The 26,643-nt window shown below is 50.4% G+C and overlaps 1 long non-coding RNA gene across 4 annotated transcripts in view; it reads right to left on the bottom strand.

Annotated features, from left to right (window-relative positions):
• LOC135176843 (uncharacterized) overlaps positions 1-26,643 on the bottom strand; it is a 100,912-nt gene that overhangs the window by 53,238 nt on the left and 21,031 nt on the right. Inside the window, exon 1 of one of the 4 annotated variants that reach the window (XR_010302855.1) lies at positions 13,738-13,830. The exons of the other annotated variants lie outside the window; for them this stretch is intronic. This is a non-coding gene — a long non-coding RNA (uncharacterized LOC135176843). Of the gene's footprint in view, positions 1-13,737; positions 13,831-26,643 lie in introns of those variants that run through there. 4 annotated transcript variants of the gene reach the window in all.

The following is a 26,643-nucleotide window of genomic DNA, read 5'->3' as shown; positions in this document are numbered from 1 at the left end:
AAAGAGGTGCATGCTGGAAAACAGTCATGCCATGAGTGAAAGGGGGGGGGGGGGGGAAGAAGATTGCTTAATTAGCTCATTTCTGTTCTCAAAAGCAATGGAAATAAATTAGCTGCCTGCTAAGTCTGTGTGGCTGTGGATGGGTTTCCAATGGTTACAAAAGAAAAAAAGTGAAGATTCTCAGAAGAAAGAGTTTCTGGATATTAAAAGGAGCCTGAAAACCCAATAATAAAATGACTATTTATTTTGTGCAGGTAATGGAGATTCCAGGAGCCTTCCTGACTCTGGGGGACTTTGCAACAAGATGCCCAGAGAGGTTGTGGCTGCCTCCTACCTGGGGGTTTTCAAGGCTGGGTTGAATAAGGCCTTGAGCAGCCAAGTCTAGTTGAGAGGTGTCGATGGCCATGGTGGGGAGGTTGGGGTAGATGAGTTCTGAGGTCCCTTCCAGTCCGAGCCATTCTAGGATTCTAACTCCAGGGCTGAAACCACATAGCAGAGTTAGGAGGAAGAATGCTTTGGGGAGGAGGTTTTTTCCACAGGGACTTTTCCAAGTAGCGAGTTTTTTGTCCAGCTCTAAGACTCCAAACACAAGAGAGACATGGACCATATGGAGCAAGTCCAGAGGAGACCACAAGGATCATCAGAGAGGGCTGGAGAACCTCTGCTGTGAAGGTAGACTGACAGAGTTGGGGCTGTTCAGCCTGGAGAAGAGAAGGCTCCAGGCAGACCTTAGAGCTGCATTTCGATATCTAAAGGGGACTTACAGGCAGGATGGGGAGGAACTGTTCAGAAAGGCTTGGAGTGACAGGCCAAGAGGCAATGGCTTGAAAGTGCAGCAGGGCAGAGTTAGGTTGGACCTCAGGAGGAAGTTGTGCAGGACAGTGGTGAGACACTGGCACAGGCTGCCCAGGGCTGTGTTTGAGGCCCTGTCCCTACAGACCTTCAAGCTCAGCCTTGCTGTGTCCCTGTGCAGCCTGCTCCAGCTGGAGGTGTCCCTACTGAGTGCAGGGGGGTGGACAAGATGCTCTTGGTGGGACCCTTCCAACCCATTGCAATTGTGAATGTTTACCCACTTCATAATAAGGATGGGGCTGATGTGACTGCTTCCATTTTCTCTCCCTGAGAGACCTGCATTTCCCCTGTCTAACTTTGCTAACTCATGGAGACAGAATAAGCTGAGAATTAGCATGATTTAGGGCTTCAATTATTCGTTTTCAAAGCAGTGTAATCCCTTGATCCAGTGCAATCCCTACTTCCTTGTTGGGGAATGATAAACATCTGAGAATGATCTGAAAGCCCTCAAGCTGATAAAAACTCCACTGCAGCTTTTCTGGGCTCCATTATCTGTGGCACCATGAATACAAAATCAGGGTCATCTTCCACAGCCTAGAGCCTGGCTCTGGCTCCTGGAGACTCTCAGTACAACGTGGGGCAGAGGAGGGGAACCCTCATGCAGGAACGTTGGGCAGCTTCACCAATGTCACCCACAGAAGCTGTGACAGGGTGGGAGATGACTCTTTTGAGTGCCACCCCTGAGGTAGGACACATTTAAGTTGTGACCTTTGCAGTGTGCCACCTGTAATGCTTGGGCCACACATTTTAAGGCATGGCTCAGCTATTCACATCTGCTTGAAGCATCTTCCCCTTCTTCCTCCCTGAAATGGTTTCTCAAAGCCTGGCACAGGCTGCCCAAAGAAGTGGTGGAATCCCCATGCCTGGAGGTGTTACAAAGAGGCAGAGATGTAGGCCACGGTTTAGCCCCAGCCTTGGCAGAGGTAGAGAATGGTTGAGACTTGATGGTCCTGAAGGTCAAAATGATTCTAAATAAACCCAAACAACAGAATTCGTTATGCCCAGCAGTGACTGCTCCTCCTCCTGGCTGGAAAAGAGGCTTTCTCCTATGAACTTTTCTGCCTTTCATTTCCCAGGATTGGGTTGTTTTTTTTTGCTCAGCTTTTCTCCACTAGATTAATGAGCCCCTTAATACCTGCTGCTTTGTCCCTGTGAAGTCCTCATACCCTGTAATCAAGCTACTTTTTAATCTTCTCCTCACAAACCAGACTGAGCTCTTTCAGAATTACTGCAAAGGATCATTTTTTTCACTTTGCTTTTTATTTGCCCCAGACTTTGCCCTACCTTTCAAAATTGCTGCCAAAGAGGAACAAATGCTTTGTGCAGTCAGCCCAGACCCCAGGAGCAGATCCACTGTTAGGTGAAGATCTGGCTAACTCGCTAGTATTCTAAACTGACTGACATTCCTGGCACCAGGATAGATTAGGGGTTCAGCTGATGGAGAGTAGCTCCACAGTGAAGGACCTTGGAGTCTTGGTTAACAAGAAGCTCTCCATGGGACAGGAACGTGCCCTGATGCCCAAGAAGGCCAGTGGTATGCTTAGGGGCATTAAGAAGAGTGTGGCCACCAGGCTGAGGGAGGTTTTCCTCCTCCTCTCTTCAGCCCTAATTAGATCACATCTGGAATACTGTGTCCAGTTCTGGGCTCCCCAGTTCAAGAGGGACAGGGAACTGCTGGAAAGAGCTCAGTGGAGGCTACAAGGATGCTGACGGGACTGGAGAGGAAAGACTGAGAGCCCTGAGTCTCCAAGGCTGTTTAGCATGGAGACCTTGTCAATGTCTGCAAATATCTGCAGGGTGGTTGTCAGAAGGATGGAGCCAGGCTCTGCTCAGTGATGACCAGTGACAGGATGAGAGACAATGGATGTGAACTTAATCAAAGGAGGTTTCACCTCAACATGAAGAGAATTTTCTTTGGTGTGAGGGTGCTGGAAGCCTGGAGCAGGCTGCCCAGAGAAGTTGTGGAGTCTCCTTCTCTGGAGCCTTTCCAATCCCACCTAGATGTGTTCCTGTGTGACCTGCTCTGGCATGGTTGGACTGGATGATCTCTGGAGGTCTTTTCCAATCCCCACCATCCTGTGACTCTTGTTAGAGTCCAAGGGCTTTGACTCTTTCAAATTTAATCTGTTGTCTGCCCCTAGCTGTGTGCCCCAACCCTCTACTACAGGCATAGGGAGGTTACTGCTGCAGCAGTGAATTTAGAGTCACAGAAAGGTAGGGGTTGGAAGTGGCCTCTAGAGAGGATTAAGTTTAACCACCCCTGCTACAGTGGATTCACTTAGGGCAGGTTGCACAGGAACACATTCAGGCAGGCTTGGAAAGTTTCCAGAGATGGAAACTCCACAACCTCCTCATGTTTAGATGGGAATTCCTATAGCCAAGTTTGTGCCCACTACCTCTTGACCCCATCCTCCTGACATCCACCTTTTAAGTCTTTATAAGCATTGAGAAGGTGTCTGCTCTTCTCCAGACTAAACAACCCCAGGTCTCCTCAGCAGACAGATGTTCCAGTTCTTTCAGCATCTTTGTAACCTCTACTGCACTCTCTCCAGCAGATTCTTGCCTCTCTTGAATTGGGGAGCCCAGAGCTGGACACAGTACTCCAGGTTTAGCCCCAGCAGGCCCAAATGGAGTGGGAGGAGAACCTGTCTCAGCCTTCTGGCCATACTCCTCTTGATGTACCCCAGGATGCCATTGGCCTTCTTAGCCATAATAGCACATTGCTGGCTCATGGGGAACTGGTTCTTCACCAGGACTCCCAGGCCCTTCTCCAGAGAGCTCCATTCCAGCAGCTCCACCCCTCATCTGTCCTGATCCATGGGCTTGTTTCTCTCTCCAGCTGCAGGACCCTGAAATTGCCCTTGTTGAACTTCATAAGTTTCCCTCTGCCCATCTCTGCAGACTGTGCAGCTCTGGCTGAGTGGTAGCACAGCCAGAGGGCTGTCAGCCACTGCTCCCTGTTTGGTACTAACTTGCTGAAGGTCCACTTTGTCCCTTCATTTGCTTCCAGCTTACCACCCTGTCATAGAATCACAGAGTTGTTTGGGTTGGAAAAGCCCTTTCAGATGATCTATTCCAACCAGTCTCTAACTCCTCCAAGGCTGGGGCTAAGACATGGCCCTCAGCACCACAGCTCTGCCTCTTTGAAGCACCTCCAAGGATGGGCATTCAACCACCTCCCTGGGCAGATTCTGCCAGGCTTTGAGAACCCTTTCAGCCAAGAAGTTTCTACTGGCCCCTGATCTAACTCAAGGGTATTTCCTCTCCTCCTATCTCTTGTTACTAGAGATAAGAGCCCAACTCCAACCGGGCTCCAACCTCCTTTCGGGGAGCTGGAGAGGGCCAGAAGGTCTCCCCTCAGCTTCCTTTTCTCCAGACTAAACACATCCACTTCCCTCTGACACTCCCCATAAGACCCTTCAGTGTCACAGGGACACTTGTCCCTGGAAAAACATTTTAGAGAAGGTAGGGCAGCCATTACCTGCATGTTCAAATTATCCTGAGAGACAGGAATACAGCAAAATAATTTGTAGAGGATCCACTCTGGATATAATTTTGTGTGAAATATTAAAGCCTTCAGAGCTTTGGTCGAGCAAAGCAATTACTTCTACATGCTACTTGCCAGCAAAAGGCTACTAAATGAAGAGCTCAAGCATTTGGCAAGAGCTGAGCAGAGAAATGATTGCTGAAACCCAATAAAATGCAAAGTTTTCCCTAAAAACCCTGCAAGTTGATCAATGTATTTGATTTTTGGTCTCATTTTCTTTCTCTCAAGGACTAGGAGAAAAGCTTCAGAAAGCTGCCTCACCAAGTTCAACCTCTCAGGGCTAAGTACAGGAGGGGACATTGTGGCAGAGCTATTTGCCCTTCAGTGTAGAGACTGAGTTGCCTTCCAGTGCCTGAAGGCATCCTGCAGGAAGGCTGCAGAGGGACTTTTGCTGAGGTTGTCTAGAGACAGGCCAAGGGGGAATTGGTTTGAAGCTGAGGCAGAGCAGCGTTAGACTCCACCTGAGGAAGAAGCTCTTCAGCATGACAGTGGTGAGACTCTGGAATAAGCTGCCAAGAAGGGTTCTGGCTGCCTCCTCCCTGGGGGTGTTTAAGTCCAGGTTGAATGAGGCCTTGGGCAAACAAGTCTAATTGAGAGGTGTCCCTGAGTGCAGGGGGTTGGACCAGGTGCCTTTGGAGGATCCCTTCCAGCCCAACACAAACTGTGAGTCTGTGAATTTGTGCCGTTGTGAATCCTGGCTGTGGTTTGGGGCTCAGGCCAGGCTGAGCAGCTCTCTGTGACCTTGCTGGCTTACACAGAGCTGCTGTAGGACAGACCCCTGGTTAGTTGCCTTAGCATCCTGTGAGACAGAGGCAGCTCACAGAGAGCCTTCTCCTGAAGCCATGTAGCCTGCAGGGCACTTTGGGCTGACCTGAGCTGGCACTACTCAGAGGGGTTTTCCAACCTTAACCATTCTATTATTCTCTGAGTGTACAAATTGAGGAAAGCTTTTTTTTTTTTCCTCCCCAAGGCAGAGGACCTGGAAGAAATGACTGAAGAGAGAAACACCACTTCCCTCCCATAAGTGATGCTGAGTCATTGCTCTGTTGGATGGTGAGGCAGAAACTCAGTTATGGCAGAAGACAGACTGTGATGAGGTTTATCTCAGCTGTCTCATATTTGGAGAGCCCAGGTCCAGATATTGATTGGACTGGAAACTGGATTTTAAATCAAGGCTTCCCATCCAGGAGCTCCCAGCATCTTGGCAGCCATTTATAAGATTCATGAGGCAATTTACCAGTGTTCTGCCTTGGGCAACACAAATCTTTTTTCTGTGATCATTCCTGGCTGATTGGTTAGCTTCAAAGTGTCCTGCCAAAAGCAGGAATTCACAGATTCACAATTGCACTGGCTTGGGAGGGACCCTCCAAGGGCATCTTGGCTAACCTTCTGCACTCAGCAGGGACACCTCCAGCTAGAGCAGGCTGCACAGGGACACAGCAAGGCTGAGCTTGAAGGTCTGCAGGGACAGGGCCTCAAGCACCGCCCTGGGCAGCCTGTGCCAGTGTCTCACCACTCTCCTTCTGCACAACTCCCTCCTCAGGTCCAACCTAACTCTGCCCTGCTCCACTCTCAAACCATTGCCTCTCGTCCTATCACTCCAAGCTCCTCTGAACAGTCCCTCCTCAGCCTGTCTGGAGATTCCCTTTAGATATTGACATGCAACTCTAAGAACTCCCCAGAACCTTTACTCTGAAGCTTCATCCCTCTTCTCCAGGCTGAAAAGCCCCAACTCTTCCAGCCTGTCCTCATAGTAGAGGTTCTCCAGCCCTCTGAGCATCTTTGTGGCCTACTTTGGACCTGCTCCATCAAATCCATATCTCCTTAGTTTTGAAGGCCCCAGAGTTGGTGATCCAGCTCACCACATACAAACACAGAGATGTCAGTGGGTGGACAGGGCTATACTGGACTAAATGAAAATCTATTTCATGAAGAAAGAGCATTTTGCTAGCAGAAAAGGGCCTGAGCCCTTAAGATGATTGCCCAGGAAGGTCATGGATGGCTTCTCACTGCTTCAGGACCAAGCTGGATGAGGCTTTGAGCAATGTGGTCTACTGGGTGGTATCCCTGCTCATTGCAAGGGTTGGAACTAGATGATCTCCGAGTTCCCTTTCAACCCAAAGCACATCAATCTGTGAAATGAATCTATAATAGAAAGACACCATCTTGGGCACAGAAGATCTGGACCTCTTGATTTGTGTGCCAGGCAGTGTCTCTACACCAGGACAAAGGGAGAACAGAGAGAATTGTCACTCCCTACAAGGTAGGGTTGGCAAGCAGAGCAGCTGCACTGCTCTGACATGGCTCTTCCAGGAACAGTTCAATCTCCTCTCCCCACCATGCTATTTGCAGCTCTCAAGAGCCTCTCTCTTTTTGCAGGAGCTGCAAAGATGCCCATTTTTCACTGAATGCCCAGCAAATATTCTCTCCCATTCTTGACACAGTTGGCTACTGGGTGTCATGTCTCCATCCTTCTAAGCACAGGCTGCCACTCCCTAGAGCAAAGCACATCTCCAAACTCAACTCCTCAGAATGGATCCTAGATTCCTGTTTTCACAGACATTTCATCCTCCCATTTGTCCATGTTTCCATTTCTCCCACTCCCTCCTCCTCCCAACAACAGTGAGCACAAAAATCACAAGGTAGAAAAAAAAAAAGCAACAAAAAAACCCAAACCAAAACCACAAACCCAAAGCCAACAACCACACCACAACATATTAAACAACAGAGCAACTTAACTGAAGCAGATGGCATCCAGGAGAAACTGAAATGCAAGTTACTGCAATATTCAGCTCCCCTAAACTTTCAACAAATATGTTCACATCAACAAGAACCTACAGGCAGCATCCTAATTAAGTCTCACATTTGTACAAAACCTCTTCCCCCAAAAAATATTCAAGGAACACTTGCTGCAAGTCCTGTAGACTTTGGCAGGTTTTTCCCTCAAGTAACTGAAAGAAAATTCTAGGCTTTCTACTTCAGAAGAAGCTCTTCCATAGCCCCCTTTGGGTAGTGGAAGGCTGTGTGCTAAGGTTTCCCTGGAGCCTTCTCCTCTTCAGGCTGAACAGCCCCAACTCTCTCGGCTTGTGCCCATAGCAGAGGTTCTCCAGCCCTCTGAGCATCTCTGTGGCCTCCTCTGGACCTTCTCCAGCAGCTCCCGGTCCTCCTTGTGCTGGGCACACCAGAACTGGAGGCAGTACTGCAGGATAGGTCTCAGCAGAGCAGAAGGGCAGAATCCCCTCCCTGTGCTGCTGCTCTCTCTGCTCTGGACACAGCCGGGTCTGGGCTGCCAGCGATCAGTGATGGCTCCTGGGCAGTTTGGCACCAATTGACACCCCTAAGGCCTTCTCCTGCAGGCTACTCTCCAGCCACTGCTCACCCAGCCTGGGTTTGTGCTTGGCATTGCCCTAACCCAGGTGCAAGACCTTGACCTTGCACTTGGCCTTGATGAACACCCTGAGGTTAGCTTGGGCTCACTTCTCACACCCCCATGCAAGCAGCCACGATGGGGAAGTTCATTTGCAGCTGTACAGCTAAGGTGGTTAAAACCAAAGAGCATCATGGTCTGGTTCAAAGCACATCAACCATCCTGCCACCTTTCAGCACAAAACTGGTCACTTGACATCCCGATCCCCACCCCCACTCCTGATCCCCCCATCACTCCATTTTAGTTTTACCTGACCAGTTCAGTGCAGAGGGAGGCTTGCTGGGTTGCTGGGATGCAGTGCATATCCCTGTACTTCATGGCTGTGTAGGAGTTGGTAAAATGATGTATTTCACCTCAATGAAGGAGCTCTACAGGAAAGCTGGAGAGGGACTGTTTTAAGGGCTTGTGGTGATAGGCCAAGGAACAATGGTTGGAAGCTCGAGCAGGGTTTAGTTTTCTCTCAGACAAAAGGAGAACATTCTTTGGTGTGAGGGTGCTGGAGCCTTGGGGCAGGTTGCCCAGGCAGACTCTGGAGTCTCCCTCTCTGGAGACTCCTGGATGTGTTCTTATGCAACCTGCTCTAGATGAAGCTCTGTTCTAGATGATCTCCAGAGGTCCCTTTCAACCCCTACCATTCTGTGAGATGGCAAAGGGCCTTGTGGGCAAAACCTGAGCAACTGCAGGGAGCAGATCAGAGGCACTGAGGAGCCATGGCCAGCATGGAAAGGCACTGTTTTCCTTGCCCATCCTCAGATCCCTGCCAGACACACTCCCTCTTTCCCCAAAGCCTCTCCTACAGATAATGGGGGAAGGGTTTCCTCTTCCAGCCTCTGCTTTGACCTTCAGGGCTGCCAGTACAGGGAGTGGAGCTGCCAAACTTCTGTCAGAGGCTCACAGGCAGCAAGCATTTCCTTTGATCATCCTCTTTGCCAGCACATCACGAATCTGTGAGTGCTCCAGTGGCAATGAGCATACATCTCCAACAGTGGAAAACTCATCCCTGCAGCATCTCAGTCCTGACAGACCACACAGCTCAGGGCCCACAGTCACAACTGCTGGAAGCAAACTTAAACATATTGAGGGATGCCTCACACTAGATCAGGTTGGTCACAGCCCCATCCAGCCTGGCCTTAAAAACCTCCAGGGATGAGTCTTCTACCGTCTACCTGGGCAACCTGTTCCAGTGTCTCATCACCTTCATGGTGAAGATCTTCCTAACATCCAATCTGAATCCACCCACTTCTAGTTTTGCTCCATTCCCCCCAGTCCTATCACTACCCTTTGGGAAAGTTGAGCAGTAAACCTGCCCATACTGCTTGGAAAGGACCTAAATTTGTGACGGGGCTTTTGGGAACAGAACTAAGAAAGTCGGACAGTTCCAGCCCACAATGCCTTTGTTTCAGCCCTTCAAGCAGCATCAGCCAGAAACTGTTCTTTGATTTGCACTTATTTGTTCTTTCAATAGCAAAACTTCATGCTCTTTTCCACCTGATCTTGGTGGGATGCCTCATCCTCATCCCAAGTACAGGAACCACACCAAACCCAGCTCCCTCAGCCTCTCCTCACAGGGTTTGTGTTCCAGGCCCTTCACCAGCTTTGTTGCTCTTCTCTGAACACCTTCCAGCACCTCAACATCTCTCTTGAATTGAGGGGCCCAGAACTGGACACAGTACTCAAGGTGTGGCCCGACCAGTGTTGAGTACAGGGGAAGAATAACCTCCCTTGTCCTGCTGGCTACACTGTTCCTGATGCAGGCCAGGATGCCATTGTCTCTCTTGGCCACCTGGGCACACTGCTGGCTCATCTTCAGCTACTATCTACCAGTACCCCCAGGTCCCTTTCTTCCTGGCTGCTCTCAGCCACTCTGTCCCCAGCCTGTAGTGCTGCTTGGGGTTGTTGTGGCCAAAGTGCAGAACCCTGCACTTGGCCTTGTTAAATCTCATCCCATTGGCCTCTGCCCACCCATCCAGCCTGTCAAGGTCCCTCTGCTGGGCTGTCCTACCCTCCAACAGATCAACACCTGCTCCTATCTTGGTGTCATCTGCAAACTTACTGATGCTGGACTCAATCTCCTTGTCCAGATCATCAATAAAGATATCAAACAGGACTGGGCCCAGCACTGATCCTTGGGGAGCACCACTAGTGACAGCTGCCAACTGGATGTGGCACTTATCTCTTAAAGACCAGCAGGGAAACTTACAGAGAGATCTCTGCATCTTTGGTCTAGTGGGAGGGGTCCCTGCCCATGGTTGGAACTAGATGATCTTCAAGGTCCCGTCCAACCCAAACCATTCTATCAATCCATGAGCTTATGGCTTCTCCCTTGCTCCCCTCTCTTCTACTTGTAGTTCATTAGGTAAGCAGAGCTGCTCTCCATCTCTTCCTCATCCAAGATCTCAGATAGCCACTTTCCCTTTTCCAGCAGGATCACAAAGGTGCACGACAAATAGCTGGCACTCATCAGAGCACAGAAAGCTCCCAGGCTCACTGCTTTCCAGGCAGAATTTAATCAAGATTTAAGATCTAGGAACGTGGAACTACAAATCCTGGAGCTAACTGGGGGCTTGGGATAGAGACTTGTACAAGTAGGCTGCAACAGGGACTGGCATTTAGATGCAAAAAGATTTTCCTTCAGGGCTACTTTTGCCAGGGCCTGGTAATCATTTGGAAAAGCAGACTCATTTGAGAGCCAGCCAGAAGCACAGGGCAAGCTTGACTGCTCTTCCATGCATGAAACATTAAGAAAATGAAGGCATTTCTCTCCAGCCCAAGTATTGACTGTAATTATAGATAGCAGGCAGCTTGAGCCGCTATAAAATATTGAAGGCTTTTTATATTGCTACTGTTAGAGTCTCCTATTTAGGGACAGGAGAAAGCTGCCCACATAATGAAGTGCAGTGTCACAGGACAAGGGAAAGGAGGCCCATGGCTACATAATCTTGCTGCCCTTTCCATGATCAGTCTGAAAGCACATGCAAGCTGAAGAGGAACAGGTTTCAACTTGCTCTATTATTTCTCTAATGGTCATCCTGGGGTGCAGCAAGGAAAGTGTGGCCAGCAGGGCTAGGAAGGGTCTCCTGTTCCTCTGCACTGCCCTGCTGAGACCATACCTGGAATACTGTATCCAGTTCTGGGCTCCCCACTTCAAGAGAGATAGGGACCCACTGGAAACAGTTCAATGGAGAGCCACGAGGATGACTGGGGGACTTGAGCATTTCCCCTATGAAGAGAGACTAAGAGCCTGGAGAAGAGAAGGCTGAGAGAAGATCTGAGCAATATGTACAAATATCTGAGGGGTGGGTGTCAAGTGCCTGGGGCTAATCTCTTTTGGGTGGTCAGCAGCAATAAGCCAAGGAGCAACAGCTACAAACTGGAACAGAGAAGGTTTCAGCTCAACATGAGGAGAAACTTCTTTACAGTGAGGGTGCTGGAGGCCTGGAGCAGGCTGCTCAGAGGGGTTGTGGAGTTTCCTTCTCTGGAGACTCTCAAACCCTGCCTGGATGCATTCCTGTGTGAGCTACCCTAGGTGATCCTGCCTTGAGGTCCCTTCCAACCTCTAAGGTTCTATGATTAGCTCTGAGCAGCTCACCCTCAGGGTAATCTCTGCTTGGAGGAGAGACTCCTATCTAGACAAACCCCAGTTGGGATATTTTAGTTTCTCAGGGTTTCAAGTGGCTTTCACAGCATACCTGGGGCAGGGCATCCAGGTTACCCTGTGTTTCCTCACAGCCAGGCCTTGTGCTTTAGCTCTTGGTATCAGGGGTACCTAAGAGTGCAACCATTGTCCAAAAGGACTCTGCTGTCTCCTAGATGTGCAGGTGAAAGCTGCCCGTGGGGAGACTGGTACAAAGAATCTTTGAATCATAGGTGGAGGCTGGAAGAGACCTCTGAGATCAACATCAATTCCAACTCCTTTTCTAGAGCTCACAATCCCACCACTGCTGCTTAGCTGCTACCACTAAACCACGGCCCTCAGAACCATATCTCTGCATCTTCAAAACAAATCCAGAGATGTTGGTGACACCACCACCTCCCTGGGCAGCCTGGGGCAGTGCCTGAGAAACCTTCCAGGGAAGAAGTCTCTTCTACTGCCCTGTTAAAACCTCCTCTGGTGCAACTTGAGGCCATTTCCTCTTAGTCTGTCACTTTTTACTGTAGAAGAGACCAACTCCCACCTGGCTCCAGCCTCCTTTCAGGCAGCTGCAAAGGGTGATGGGGTCTCCCTGCAATCTCCTTTTCTGAAGGCTAAAGAACCCCACTTCCCTCAGCTGCTCCTCCCAGGACTTGCATTCAAGACCCTGCATCAGTCTAATTGCTCTTCTTTGGACAAAGAGAAATAGATTAAATATATCTTCACTAAAACAAGACAAAAAACCAAACCCCCACCAAACCATTGACTCAAACTCAAAAGCTACGAAGGAAAGATGTTCTACAAGGTGTCCACCATGGGAAGCCCTTTCAGACCTACCAGAGAAGACTCAATCACAGCAGGCAGAGTTTTCTGGGCCTCCCACCCCAAGCAGCAGTTCCCCTTGAAAGGTCATCAGGCCTTTCCTTTTCCTTTCCTTCTGTTCAGGCATGGGAGGCAAAAGGAGGCTGGAGGGCATCTCTTCTCCCCAGGAAGGGAAGCTCTAAACACCTGGCACTCAAATCCTACTCGGTGTAGAGACAGGATTAGGCTAGCAGGGTACTCCTAGCATTCCAGTAATAGATTAACTATGATATTCTCCAGGTTCCTACAGCTGGTATGGAAAGAAGGATGAGTTGTCTAGCCCAGATAGATGGGCACAGGATGTCAGTGCAGGAACCCCAGACCTAAGGGCCCCAAGCCAAGTGGTCTGCAGCAGGCTCTAGTAAGAATCCAATTTGTTTCTGCAGCTTGCACTGTTTCACTACATTCTGCTCCACTGAACTGGCCAAATATTGTTCACTTCCTTAGCTGACAGCATGGCTAAATTTAAAACAAAACCACCAGCAGAAATGCAGAAAATCACAGGTTGTTTCCAATCAAAAAGCTCCTTTCAGCTCATCCAGTCCAGCCACTCTCTCACCCTGTCAAGGCTGAGGCTAAACCATGTCCCTCTGCACCACATCTCTGCCCCTCTGGACCATCTCCAGCTATGGACATTCAATCACCTCCCTGGGCAACGTGCTCAAGGCTTTGAGAACCATTTCAGGAAAGAAGTCTCTTCTAATCTCCAACCTAAACTTCACCTGGAACAACTTGAGGCCATTTCCTCTCCTCCTATCTCTTGGTACTGGAGAGAAGAGCCCAACCATCATCTGACTCCAACCTCCTTTCAAGGAGTTACAGAGAGCAATGAGGTCTCCCCTCAGCCTCTTTTTCTCTCCACTAAACACCCCTAGCTCCCTCAGCAGCTCCTCCCCAGCCTTATTCTCCAGGCCCTTCACCAGCTTCCTTGCCTTTGTCTGGATCTGCTCCAACATCTCAATGCCTTTGATGGAGTGAAGGCCCCAAAACTGAATCCAGTACCCAAGCACTGCCTGCAGCTGTTCATGACAACAACTTTGTATGCCAGCTGTTAGAAAAAGGAAAGGTCAGCCTCTGGAGCAGAGCACTTTAAACACCCGTCAGAGAAAGTCACTTAGGCTAAGGTTAAGCCTGGATGAAATTAACTCCAAGACTTGAAGCAACAAACTGCTCCAGTTGTGGTTTTTGCTCCACTGAAACGAACACAAGAAGCCACGTGCAAAGGCAGAAAGCAGCACTAATGTCCTTTGACTAGCGAGATTAAGGAACCGTTCTTACAACACCAGACCTTGTGACGTCTATTGCACTCCCAGCCTTCTGCAGTAAGTCAGCCAGACAGCTAGCCGAAATGAGGGGAGATCCATCTCATCCCTGCCTGCACTCAGCACACGCCAGATGTGTACCCCAAGGGCTACTCACGGCGCTGTCTTCCTCTGCTTCAATACTTTCGGGTACCTTCTTCCAGCAGCAGTTGCCAAAACGAGTAAAAGGCTCCAACATCCCTGCATCAATAGGGCCAAGCCCAGCAATCAGCTGCCACAAGCATCCTCTTGTAATGACAGCCTAATTGCTCAATCAATAGACGTCTCAGCACAACCAATTAACACAACTCGGGTCTTAATTTCCTCGCAATCCAATTAACAAAACCTAAGAGCTGTTTCTTTGTCAGAAGAAATCTTTGTGCTAAGTCAGTTTACAAAGAATTTAAAACCTTCCCAGGTTGCCACAGCTCCCAGGAGCACAGTTTCTCCCAGCTGGTTCAGGTGCCAGATGATTCATGGAGCATAGAAAGGTTTGGATTGAAAGAGACCTCGAAGATCATCCAGTTCCAACCCCGCTGCCATGGCCAGGGACTCCCCCAACCAGTCCCAGTTGCTCAAGGCCTCACCCAGCCTGGCCTTGAACAGCTCCAGGGAGAGGGCATTCAAAATCTCCCTGGGCAACCTGTGCCAGTGTCTCACAAGTTGCCTAGTTTTCAGCCTGGATATAAAGGTCTGGCTGAGAAGGGCCAGGTCACAGATCTGTTGTGAATGGTTTTACATCCTAACCCTAGGTCTGTTGCACCAGGACCTTGGTAATGATTTTCCTCTTTTCTGCTGTTTGTGAGAGCCTGGAAGGGCAATTTGACAAGGGCTTGTAGTGATAGGATGAGAAGGAATGGGTTGAGGCTGGAAGAGGGGCGATTGAGAGCCGACATGAGCCTGAGGTAAGGGAAGCAATTTTGCTTCAGCTAATTAGAGCAGCATAGGGCAGCTGAAGAATGGGAGGCTCTCTCCTCAGGGTGGGATGTGAGGGGAATTTTACAGTGGGCAAGGAAGGTGTCTGACAGCAATCGAACGTTCAACTCTGAGGATTCACCTACAAGGCCATCACTGGACATGTGCAGGAGGGAACTGTAAGGAAAATTAGTCTGATCCAGAAGTGTGTTCACAACAGAGAGGAGTCCTGCAAAACTCTATTTGAATAAAGGCAGAGTCCATGGAATAGAACCCGAGGGTGGGGTCTCTCCAATTGCTGGAAGGCACAGCTTCCCTTTTATCCTAAATTCCCACAACAAACTTCCCTCTCCCACTCCCCATTGGCTGAGATTCTTGGGATTTACAGCCTTCCCCATACGCCTACTACGTGTTGAGGGAGCTGAGGGTGTTCAGCCTGGAGAAGAGGAGGCTCAGGGCAGACCACATTGCTCTCTACAACTACCTGAAAAAGAGGTTGAAGCCAAGTGGGGTTGGTCTTCTCTTCCAGGCAACCAGCAACAGAACAAGGGGACACAGTCTCAAGTTGAGCAGGGGTAGGTCAAAGCTGGATGTTAGGAGGAAGTTGTTGTCAGAGAGAGTGATTGGCATTGGAATGGGCTGCCCAGGGAGGTGGTGGAGGCACCGTCCCTGGAGGTGTTCAAGAAAAGCCTGGATGGGGCACTTAGTGCCATGGTCTGGTTGACTGGCTAGGGCTGGGGGATAGGTTGGACTGGCTGAGCTTGGAGGTCTCTTCCACCCTGCTTGATTCTGAGATTCCATGTACCCCCTTTACATGTAATCCCCCTGCATTGTGCATTTAGATGAGCTTCTTCACTTCTCTGGGTGGAGAAGTTAATATTCAGTAGTCTACTGAGCGTGCTCTGTCCTACAAGTTGGGGCCCTGTTCTCTTCAGAAAGACACACATGCCCCCCACCCCCCCCACCCCCCTCAATTTACTGAAACAGAAACGGGGAAATGGCCTCAAGCTGTGCCAGGGCAGGTCCAGGTTGGGTATCAGGAACAATCTCCTCCCAGCAAGGGTTCTCAGGCACTGTCTCAGGCTGCCCAGGGAAGTGGAGGAGGGATTTCAAGGCCAGGTGGATGTGGTGCTGAGCAGCAGTGGTGGGACTGTGAGCTCTGGGTGAGTGGTGATGATCTCAAAGGTCCCTTCCAGCCTCAGCAGGTCTGTGGTTCTATGGTTCTAAGCAGTGTTCTTCTCTGAGACAGTGCAGTGACAGCAGAGAGAGCTCACACAGCCTCCAGACCCTGGTGAGCTGCTCAGGTCAGCCCCCGGAGCCACGCTGAAGCTCTGGCCTCGGGCGATACAGTTAAAATCCAGGCCCTGCTCTCTGCAGACAGCCCCCGCTCACTCACAGCAGGAGCCCAGACCAGGCCCGAGCGGAGGCCCGCTGTGATTTACCTGCACACTGACCACAGGATCGCAGAAACACCCAGGCTGGCAAAGCCCCTCAGGATGGCCAAGCCCAGCCCAGAGCCCTGCCCCACCAGACTCGCCTTGAGCCATCTCCCCGAGCACCACCTCCGCAGGACCCTGACACACAGCCGGGGCGGTGACTCCGCCGCCTCCCTGGGCAGCTCATGCTGCTGCCTGACCGCTCTCGCCCTGGAAGACTTCTGCCTAACGTCGGATCTAATCTGGACACAGTGAACGTCTGAGGCTTCCATTGCTATTCCAGCTCTCTCTCCCCGATCCTTCCTTTGGAAAGGCAGCACCCACCTGAGCCCGGTCAGAGCCGAGGCTCGGCGGCTGCACTCCTTGTGTCGGGGGCAGGGCTGGCTGCGCTTGGAACCGACCGCGGGGGGCGCTTGGGCGGGAAGGAGCCCTGCGAGCAGGGCAGGGTACAGCCCCACCGGGGGGGCTAGGGAGGCTCTCCTGCCCCTCTGCTCTGCCCTGCTCAGACCACACCTGGAATGCTGTGTCCAGTTCTGGGCTCCCCAGTTCAAGAGAGACAGGGACCTGCTGGAGAGAGTCCAATGGAGAGATAAGAGGATGATGAAGGGACTGGAACATCTCTGCTGTGAAGAGAGGCTGAGAGCCCTGGGACTGGTTAGTCTGGAGAGAGGAAGGCTGAGAGGGGAATCTGATCAATGTCTATCAATACCTGAGGGGTGGGGGTCAGGATGGAGGTGCCAGGCTCTGTTTGGTGGTGCCCAGTGACAGGACAAGGCACAACAGGTCCAAGCTGGAACCCAGGAGGTTCCACCTCAAGATGAAGAGAAAGCTCTTTGGTGTGAGGGTGCTGGAGGCCTGGAGCAGGCTGCCCAGAGACGTTGTGGAGTCTCCTTCTCTGGAGCCTTTCCAGCCCCACCTGGATGTGTCCCTGTGCCCTGCCCTGGGTGACACTGCTCTGGCAGGGGAGCTGGACTGGATGATCTCTGTCTCTTCCAACTGCAACCATTCTGTGAACATGATCCATGTGTACAGATATCTGAGGGGTGGGTGTCAAGTGCCTGGGGCCAATCTCTTTTGGGTGGTCAGCAGCAACGAGCCAAGGAGCAACAGCTACAAACTGGAACAGAGAAGGTTTCAGCTCAACATGAGGAGAAACTTCTTTACAGTGGGGGTGACAGAGCCCTGGGGAATGCTGCCCAGAGAGGTTGTGGAGTCTCCATCTCTAGAGACTCTCGAACCCTGCCTGGATGCATTCCAGTGTGAGCTACCCTAGGTGATCCTGCCTTGGCAGGAAGGTTGGGCTGGATGATGTCTTGAGGTCCCTTCCAACCTCTAAGATTCTGTGATTCTGTGACTCTTAACTCCACAGCAAAGGGAGCCTCTTTTTCTTTAGCCTGGAGAAGGCTTTGAGGAGACCTTACAGTGGGCTTCAAGTATCTGAAGGGGGCCTACAGGAAGGCTGGAGAGGGACTACTGACAAGGTCCTGTAGTGACACGGTGAGGGATAGCAAGTTTAAACTGGCAGAGGGAGATTCAAACTAGATGCTAGGAAAGGGTTCTTGACAAGGAGGGTGGTGAGACACTGGCACAGGTTGCCCAGGGAGGTTGTGGAGCACAGAATCACCCAATGTGATCTTTGATCACATTGGGTGATTCTGTGCTCCACAACCTCCCTGTAGGTGTTCAAGGCCAGGTTGGATGAGGCCTGAGTCACCTGTTCTGGTGGGAGGTGTCCCTGCCTATGGCGAGGGGTTGGAACTGGATGAGCTTTGAGGTCCCTTCCAACCTAAACCGTTTTATGCTTCTCAGGTTGGAAAGAAGTTATTTACAGAGAGGGTGGGGAGACACTGGCACAGGTTGCCCAGAGAGGCTGTGACTGCCCCTTCCCTGGAGGTGTGCAAGGCCAGGCTGGATGAGACCTTGGGCAACCTGTGCTGGTGTGATGTGTCCCTTCCCGTGGCAGGGCGGGTGGAGCTGGATGATCTTTAAGGTCCCTTCCAACCCAACCCATTCCATGAATCTACGATGGTGACACCTCCCAGGCTTTGAAAAGTCTGAGGACCCTTTTCAGAAGTCAGCCCAGGCCTTTGCTGTGGCTTTCCTGCAATGCTCCAGGGACCTGCAGGTCCAACTTCTCTGCACAGATTCCTTTTCAGAAGAGACACCACCAGCACCTAGAGTAAACCAAGCCTGACTCACAAATATTTTGACCCCGAATGGAGGGAGAGAACTGTTTCTTGAAGGTTACCTTCTGGGTGGAAAGCAGTTGCCAGAGCAACTGGGTTTGCCACAGCAAGCCTTAACTGGGAGAAAACCTCTTTCCCTGCAAGGAAGCAGAGCTTTTTGCAGTTGTCAAGAAGAAAAACACCCTCTGAAACACCAAAAACATTAATAAAATAATTTCCACACTCTATTAAGGATGTAGCCATGGTAAATAATGAGTTTATTTTGTTTCCTCCTACTGGCAAATTGCCTTTTAAATTTTAATCACTTCTCTAAACCAGCTGCCAGAGTCCTCCTTTTTCTTCCCCCCCCTCCCCCCTTCTTTTCCCCTTTATATGCTGTGTATTAGTTTTATTGCCACATAAAATGGCACTGCATTAAAAAGTAGAAATAAAGCACAGCGGCAGGCCTGCTGCAATACAAAATGCAACGATGGTTTCATCACCACATCAAAAGGCATCTTAAGAGCCCTCTCCTTCCTCCTAGCAAGCATTTTCTCCTGAGAAGCCCAGGCAGAATTAAGGCAGAGCTGAGCCAGTCTGTGCTGGGCTTCAAATAGACTCTGAAACCCATTAAACAGAATTTCCTGCCCTTAAAAGATGCCCTGCTGTGCTTTGGGGAATAAAAGGCACGTTAAGGTGTGTTGAAAAAGCTCCGTGAAAGATGATGTTTATCCCGGAGCCCCACAGGAGATGTTCCCCACGATCCAGCTGCCTTTGTGAAGCCCATCACAAAAGTGACTAAACGCTTTTCTTTCTTTTTCTTTCTGGGGAGCTTGCCTGACAAATGCACCCCTGGGGCATGTCCTCGGGGTTGTCAGGTGGCTGCAAATACCTGCCTCGAGAGAACGTGGGTCCTGGGAGCTTTTATTTGCTGTTACAAAGCCACTTCGCAGCAGACTGCGTGAACACAGAGGCTCGCAGATGGGAGTGGAGACCTGAAGCTGTTCAAACAAGCTTTCCACAGCGCACCAGTGAACACCCATCCCTGATCCCCCAAGGGCAGCAGTTCAGCACATAGCTGCTGCCCTCGGGGATGTGATTGGCAGTGCAGATAAAGGCAGGTGGCATTTGGAAGGCAGCTTTTGGGCATGGAACAAGGTAGGTCTGCAGAGACATATGGCTTCATTAAAAACTGCAGCTTTGCCTTAGCTTGCTGTTGTCAAATTACATATGCTGAGGAATAGACTGGCTGGGGAAAAAAAAAGCTTCACCACTTCTACGTGGAAAGGAACTGCAAAATCTAGAAATATCTGAGCATGACTTCAAAGAGAAAGAGGAGGCCTCCACAACCTGGATGGGATTCAGGAGTCTTGAAGCCCCCTTGACAGATGTTCAGCATGGTTCACCTCTTCTATGAAGACAGGCTGAAAGAATGTGGGCTCTTCGACCTGGCTCCAGGGAGACCATGGAGCTGCATTTCAATATCTGAAGGGGACCTGCAGGCAGGATGGGGAGGGACTGTTCAGAAGGGCTTGGAGTGACAGGCCAAGGGCAATGGTTTGGAACTGGAGCAGGGCAGAGTTAGGTTGGACCTCAGGGGGACGTTGTGCACAAGCAGAGTAGTGAGACACTGGCACAAGCTGCCCAGGGCTATGCTTGAGCTTGAATGTCTACAAGGACAGGGTCTCAACCTTGCTGTGTTTCTGTGCAGCCTGCTCTAGCTGGAGGTGTCCCTGCTGAGTGCAGGGAGTGGACGAGATGCCCTTGCATGGTCCTCTTCAAACCCAGTGCAATCTATGACTCTATGAATGGTTGTTCATCATGGATGTGGCTTCAAAGAATGGTAGAGGTTGGAGGGGGCCTCCAGAGATCATCCAGTCCAAACCTCCTACCAGAGCAGGATCACCCAGAGCAGGTCACACAGGAACACACCCAGGTGGGGTTGAAAAGTCTCCAGAGAAGGAGACTCAACAACCTCTCTGGGCAGCCTGCTCCAGGCCTCCAGCACCCTCACACCTAAGAAATTTATCCTTGAGGTGAAACATCCTGGGTTCCAGGTTGGACCTATTGTTCCTTGTCCTGTCACTGGGCACCACCAAACAGAGCCTGGCACCTTCATCCTGACCTCCACTCCTCCGATATTAATAGACATTGATCAGATGCCCTCTCAGCCTCCTCTCCAGACTGAACAGCCCCAGGGCTCTCAGCCTCTCTTTGTAGGACAGATGTTCCAATCTCTTTATCACCCTCACTGCACTCCACAGAACTCTCTCCAGTACATCCCTTTCTTCCTTGAACTGGGGAACCCAAAACTGAACACAGCATTCCAGGTGTGGTCTGAGCAGGGCAGAGCAGAAGGGCGAGAATACCTCCCTATCCCTGCTGGCCACACTTTCCTTGCTGCATCCCAGGAGGCCCTTGGCCCTCTTGGCCACAAGGGCACATTGCTGCCCCATGCAGAACTTGCTGCCCACCAGCACTCCATGGGGATGCTTTCCAGCAGGATGTACTCTAGTCTGTACTGGTGCCTGCTGTTGTTCCTTCCAATGTCTTCCATGCTTTGGCTTCCACTCTTTGCAGGAACATGCCTAACAAGCGAGTGGTTTCTGGCCAAGCACGGGTTCACCAAGTGGCACAGTCTTCTCCTGGCCCCTGACTTAAGTTCCACACCCATGCCTTCCTTTTGGACTTCCCAACATGACACAGTTTTATGCAGCAAGAAAAACTCTTCTCAAACAGAGCTAAGAATCTCAGAAGGCTATAGGAGAAATAGGAAATATCCTGGAGCACTAATTCCTTTCCAGGCAAATCAGATGACCTCTAAGGCCCCTTCTTTCCATTCTATGTTACAAGGGGGGAAAAAAAAAATCAAGATCAGATTTAAAGAAAGAGGCAAAAGAAGATCTCCCACCATGTCTGGAGATGGCATAGTCAGACTAACCAAACTGCTGTTGAAGATCATCCTGGGCAAATCTTCCGATGGACTCAACCAACTACATGTGGAAATGCCTCCATCCAAGAGCAGCTTCTAACAGTGACAGCAGACTCTTGCACCTAGCAGCCATAGCCACCTCCTCCAAGAGGCCTCTGCTTGTTGCAGCTGCTGACAGATCGGTGTATTTGGGGAACAAAGGGAAGCCAGAGCTCCCAGATAAGCAATAGACCTGCTGAGAGTGGAAACAGCAGCACATGGAAAATGTCCTTATGGGAGAGTGTGCAAGTGATGCTTGTCTAAACACAGGAGGATGAGGAAAAGAGATAAAGCAAGAATTTAAGGAAGCTCTGAGTGTGAAAAGAGTGAGGGTGAAGGAGAAAGCATCTGCACACTGTTTTCACAGAGTCACAGAATTAACCAGGTTGGAAAAGGCCTCTGAGATCATTGGTTGAAACCCATCACCTAACACCTTGTCATTAACTAACCCATGGCAACAAGTGCCTCATCCAGCCTCTTTTTAAACAACTCTAGGGATGAGGACTCCACCACCTCCCCGGACAGCCCATTCCAATGCCAAGCGCTCTAGCTTCTTAACATCCAGCCTAAACCTGCCCTGGCACAGCTTGAGGTTGTGTCCTCTTGTTCTGTCACTGGGTGCCTGGCAGAAGAGACCATCCCCACCTGGCTACAACCTCCCTTCAGGTAGTTGTAGAAAGCAATGAGGTCTGCCCTGAGCCTCCTCTTCTCCAGGCCTCACACCTCCAGCTCCCTCAGTCTCTCTTCACAGGGCTGTGTTCCAGCCCTCTCACCAGCCTTGGTGCCCTTCTCTGAACACCTCCCAGCACCTCAAGATCTTTTCTAAATTGAGGGGTCCAAAACTAGACACAGTTTCCATAGAATATCTTCATCTGCTCAGCATCTGGGAGCCAGGACAAAGTCCTCTGTTTCTGGCAGCCAGCAGAGTGTCAGGGGATGAGATGAACTGAAGAAACTGCTGCAGGAACAAGAGCTGTGCTAAGCACCTTGGTATTGTTCAACCTGGGTGCTGAGACACTGACACAGGTAGCCCAGGGAGGCTGTGGCTGTCCCCTCCCTGGAGGTGTTCAAGGCCAAGCTGGATGAGGCCTTGAGCAGCCTGGACTGGTGGGAGGTGTCCCTGCCCATGGCAGGGGGTTGGAGCTGGATGAGCTTTAATATCCCTACAAATCTGTGATTGTCATTCAGACTGATAAGCTTGGGCTTGACATGAAGGCAAAAGCTGTTAGGAAGAGAGTCTGTCCCATCACTGAAGGACCCCTTCAATCTCTGAGGTTTCTTGCCCACCTACTGGCATTTAGTTGTCAGAAGAGGAGGCTGAAGGGAGACCTCATCACCCTCTACAACTACCTCAGAGGAGGCTGGAGCCAGATGGGAGTCAGCCTCTTCTCACATGCACCAAGTGACAGGGCAAGAGAAAATGGCCTCATGTTGTGTCAGAGGAGGTTCAGGTTGGGTATCAGGAGCAATCTCTTCCCAGCAAGGGTTCTCAGGCACTGTCTCAGGCTGCCCAGGGAAGTGGTGGAGGGATTTCAAGGCCAGGTGGATGTGGTGCAGTGGCTGAGCAGCAGTGGTGGGACTGTGAGCTCTGGGTGAGTGCTTGGACTGGACGAGCTCAGAGGTCTTTTCCAACCTCAACAGCTCTATGATTCTATGGTTCTAAGCAGTGTTCTTCTCTGAGAGAGCACAGTAACAGCAGAGAGAGCTCACACAGCCTCCAGACCCCAGCAGTCCTGGTGAGCTGCTCAAGTCAGCCCCTGGACCAGCACTGAAGCTCTGACCTTGGGCAGGACAAGATCAACAAGCAGCAACAAGTTTGACAGCTGAGGTGCTCTGTTCAGTAACCGCCTGCTTTGCCACAGTGTCTGAAGGAGATACCACTGCATGGCCCTCGTCTTGCTTTCCTTTCCTTACACTCCATGTGTAGACCTGCTTTGCTCTCACTGCCATCCTCTGCCCAAGGGATACAAGCAAGACTGGAGAAGCTCCAGAAAACCAAGACCTCTGCCTAATCTGACTGGACAGGTAGAGGCTTTCAGTTAGACATTGCAATCATCTCCCAAGGGAAGAAGTAGATTCTCCTGCATCGGATAGTTTGAAGACACAGCTCAACAGGGTGCTGGCCCAGCTCATTTCCACTACATTTTCATCTAGAAAGGTTGGTCCAGATTGTCCTTGGGGTCTCATCCAATCTGACATACTATCATTCCAAATCTCCCCTGTTCCACTTTCACACCATTTACCCTCATTCTATCACTCTAAACGGTCCCTACCCTGCCTGCCTGTAGAATCATAGAATCAACCAGGTTGGAAGAGACCTCCAAGCTCATCCAGTCCAACCTATCCCCCAGCCCTAGCCAGTCAACTAGACCATGGCACTAAGTGCCTCATCCAGGCTTTTCTTAAACACCTCCAGGGACGGTGCCTCCACCACCTCCCTGGGCAGCCCATTCCAATGCCAATCACTCTCTCTGAAGAACTTCCTCCTAACATCCAGCCTGTGCTTTCCCTGGCACAGCTTGAGACTGTGTCCCCTTGTTCTGTTGCTGGTTGCCTGGGAGAGGAGGCCAAATCCCACCTGGCTCCAATGTCACTTCAGGTAGTTGCAGACAGCAATGAGGTCACCCCTGAGCCTCCTCTTCTCCAGGCTAAACAACCCCAGCTCCCTCAGCCTCTCCTCATAGGGTCTGTGTTCCAGGCCCCTCAGATATACGTCCCCCTCACATACTGAAATGCAGCTCTCAGCTCTCCCCAGAGCCTTCTCTTCTCCAAGCTGAAAACCTCAACTCTCCTAGCCTCTCTCCACAGTTGCTCCAGCCCTCTGAGCATTTTTATGGCCTCTTCTGAACCCACTCTAGGAGGTCCATCCCTCCGTTGTTTTGGAGGTCCTGTATGATGTGATTAACCTCTAATGCTTGGGAGAGGGGAAAAAATAAAGAAAGAACTTAAAAAAAAAATTAATCCTGGAGGACAAGAAACAGTGAGCACATAACCAGGACTTCTAAAAAGCTAATTGCAATAATCCTGAACACTAAATCAAAGTGGAACACACAAAAAAAATCCTTAAAAATGAAGTTGCTTAACTGTAACCAAAGGATTAAATTGATTTAAGAGAAAAGGCTAAGATCTTGCCTTTCTTTTTAGAAGGAGGATATGTTAAACACAGCTGTAATTGAGGACATCTGCTGTCCAAGGGCATCTCTGAAGCCTGCAGGAGGAAGACTGTGAGCATGCCACAGTATTTTAAGATTTGCCACATGCCTTAGTTTCTCCATCTGCTCTGCCTGTTTTTTCTCATGCCAGGGAATCACAGAATGGGCTGGGTTGGAAGGGACCTCCAGAGCTCATCCAGTCTGAGCCCCTGCCCTTGCAGTCAGCAGGGACATCCTCAACTAGTGCAGGCTGCCTGCTCAGAGACATTCAAGCTCAGCCTTACTGTGTCCCTGTGCAGCCTGCTCTAGCTGGAGGTATCCCTGCTGAGTGCACAGGGGTTGACCAAGATGCCCTTGGAGGGTCTCTTCCAACTCTATGCTTACTACAGTGGAAACCACTATTGGGTAGCCTGGAAACACAACAGTGCTGTGCCCCATGCCCCTGCCTGTGACACTCTGCTGGGCCTTCTTCAGTAAATCTTGTGGAGACATTGGAATCACAGAGTGGGCTGGGTTGGAAGGGACCGCCAAAGGTTATCCAGTCCAACCCTCCCTGCAGTCAGCAGGGACACCCTCAACTACAGCAGGTTGCCCAGAGCCCTCTTGAGTCTCACCTTGAATCTTTCCAAGGGTGGAGATGCCATAGATACTTTTGAATTGCCCTTAAAAGAAGTTGCTCTGGTGAGAGCTATAATTCCAGATAGCAGAACAAGCATCCTCTTCATCAAGGGAGCTGGTGAGCTGCAGTATTTTATGATAGAGAATCCTGAGCTTTCAGATTAAAGATGAGAAACAGCAGCAGGAGGTGGCAAAATACTGCATCACACTGTCCTAGTTAATATCAGAAGTGACACACCAGGGTGACAAAAGGCAGGCTCTCAGGTTGTTCTGCAGCTGCCCATGATTCTAGATGGCTTCACAGTTTTGGCACAGACTGTGCCAAGAGTCTCTGCCAGAGCTGTAAATTCCAGTTCATCCATAAAATGTTTTATGACCACGACTAACAATTGCCCCCAGTTTGGTTGATGGAGTTTCTCTAAGAGCTTTTCTACTCTGCAGCCCAGGAGAATGTGGGTTATTGGTATTGCTAGAACATCCATGAGGAGAAGAAAAGGGCAGTAGCCAGATGAGGAAGAGTAAGAGAGAGCTTATCCTTTCAGCTAAGGAGTGGCAAAGAATGAGAAGATTAATTTAACTGAGAAAGGAGGAATCCAGGCTTCCAGTGCCTGAAAGTGGTTACAAGGAAGATGGGAAGGGACTTTCTGCAAGGGTTCATAGGAACAGGGCAAGGGGGAATGGATTGAAGCTTGTGGAGGGCAAATTGAGACTGGAAATGAGGAAGAAATTCTTGGCACCCACCGAGGGTGGGGAGACACTGGCATAGGTTGCCCAGGTAGGTTGTGACTACCTCCTCCCAGGAGGTGTTCAGGCCCAGGCTGGATGAGGCCTTGAGCAACCTGTGCTGGTGGGAGGCGTCCCTGCCTATGGCAGGGGTTTGGAACTAGTAAGGTTCCCTCCAATCCAAATCACTCTATCAATCCATGATAGAATTATTAGAGCTGAGAACTAATCACAGGTTAGAGGAGGAGTCCCAAACCCAAAGACTTTAAAGCCTCAGTCTATAGGGCGATCCTGTAGACTTCTTTCTATTTGGCAGCCTAAGAAGCAGCAATATTTCTGCTGCTCAAACAGTACCAGAACTGATCCAGCTCTCCTCTGTGTGGTGGCAATTGTCAGCTGCCAGACACATGTTAAACACCTGCTTGTGTGGTTATGTTCAGGTTGCAGCTACACCTCACTCCTCTGTCCACTGGCTTCACATATATCCCTGCGACACTGAGCGCTGCGCCAGCTTGCAGAGGATATTTTGATTCATATATTGCACACAGAATCACAAGATCTTATGGCTTGGAAGGAACCTCCAGAGATCACCCAGTCCAAACCTCCTGACAGAGCAGGTCACACAGGAACACATCCAGGTGGGGTTGGAAAGGCTCCAGAGAAAGAGACTCCACAACCTCTCTGGGCTGCCTGCTCCAGGCCTCCAGCACCCTCACACAAAAGAACTTTCTCCTCATCTTGAGGTGGAACCTCCTGGGTTCCAGGTTGGACCTATTGTGCCTTGACCTGTCATGGGGCAGCACTAAACAAAGCCTGGCACCTTCATCCTGATCCCCACCTCTCAGATATGATTCAAATAACCCTGAAAAACCTCCGCATCTCAAGTCACTTAACACTCTCTCAATACTCCCTTAATAGCTGACACATTGCATGACACTCTGATTCCTGCCAGCTCTTCATTTCTTCCTCAACAGGAGGAAGCAAAAGAGCCACAGACCAAACAAAGCCCATTTTTCCCTGTAGCTACTGTAACTGAGGAGTTCA

The sequence above is a fragment of the Pogoniulus pusillus genome, chromosome 7 (assembly GCF_015220805.1).
Source record: "Pogoniulus pusillus isolate bPogPus1 chromosome 7, bPogPus1.pri, whole genome shotgun sequence".
Classification (NCBI taxonomy): domain Eukaryota; kingdom Metazoa; phylum Chordata; class Aves; order Piciformes; family Lybiidae; genus Pogoniulus; species Pogoniulus pusillus.
This window is presented reverse-complemented; position numbering and strand designations above follow the sequence as displayed.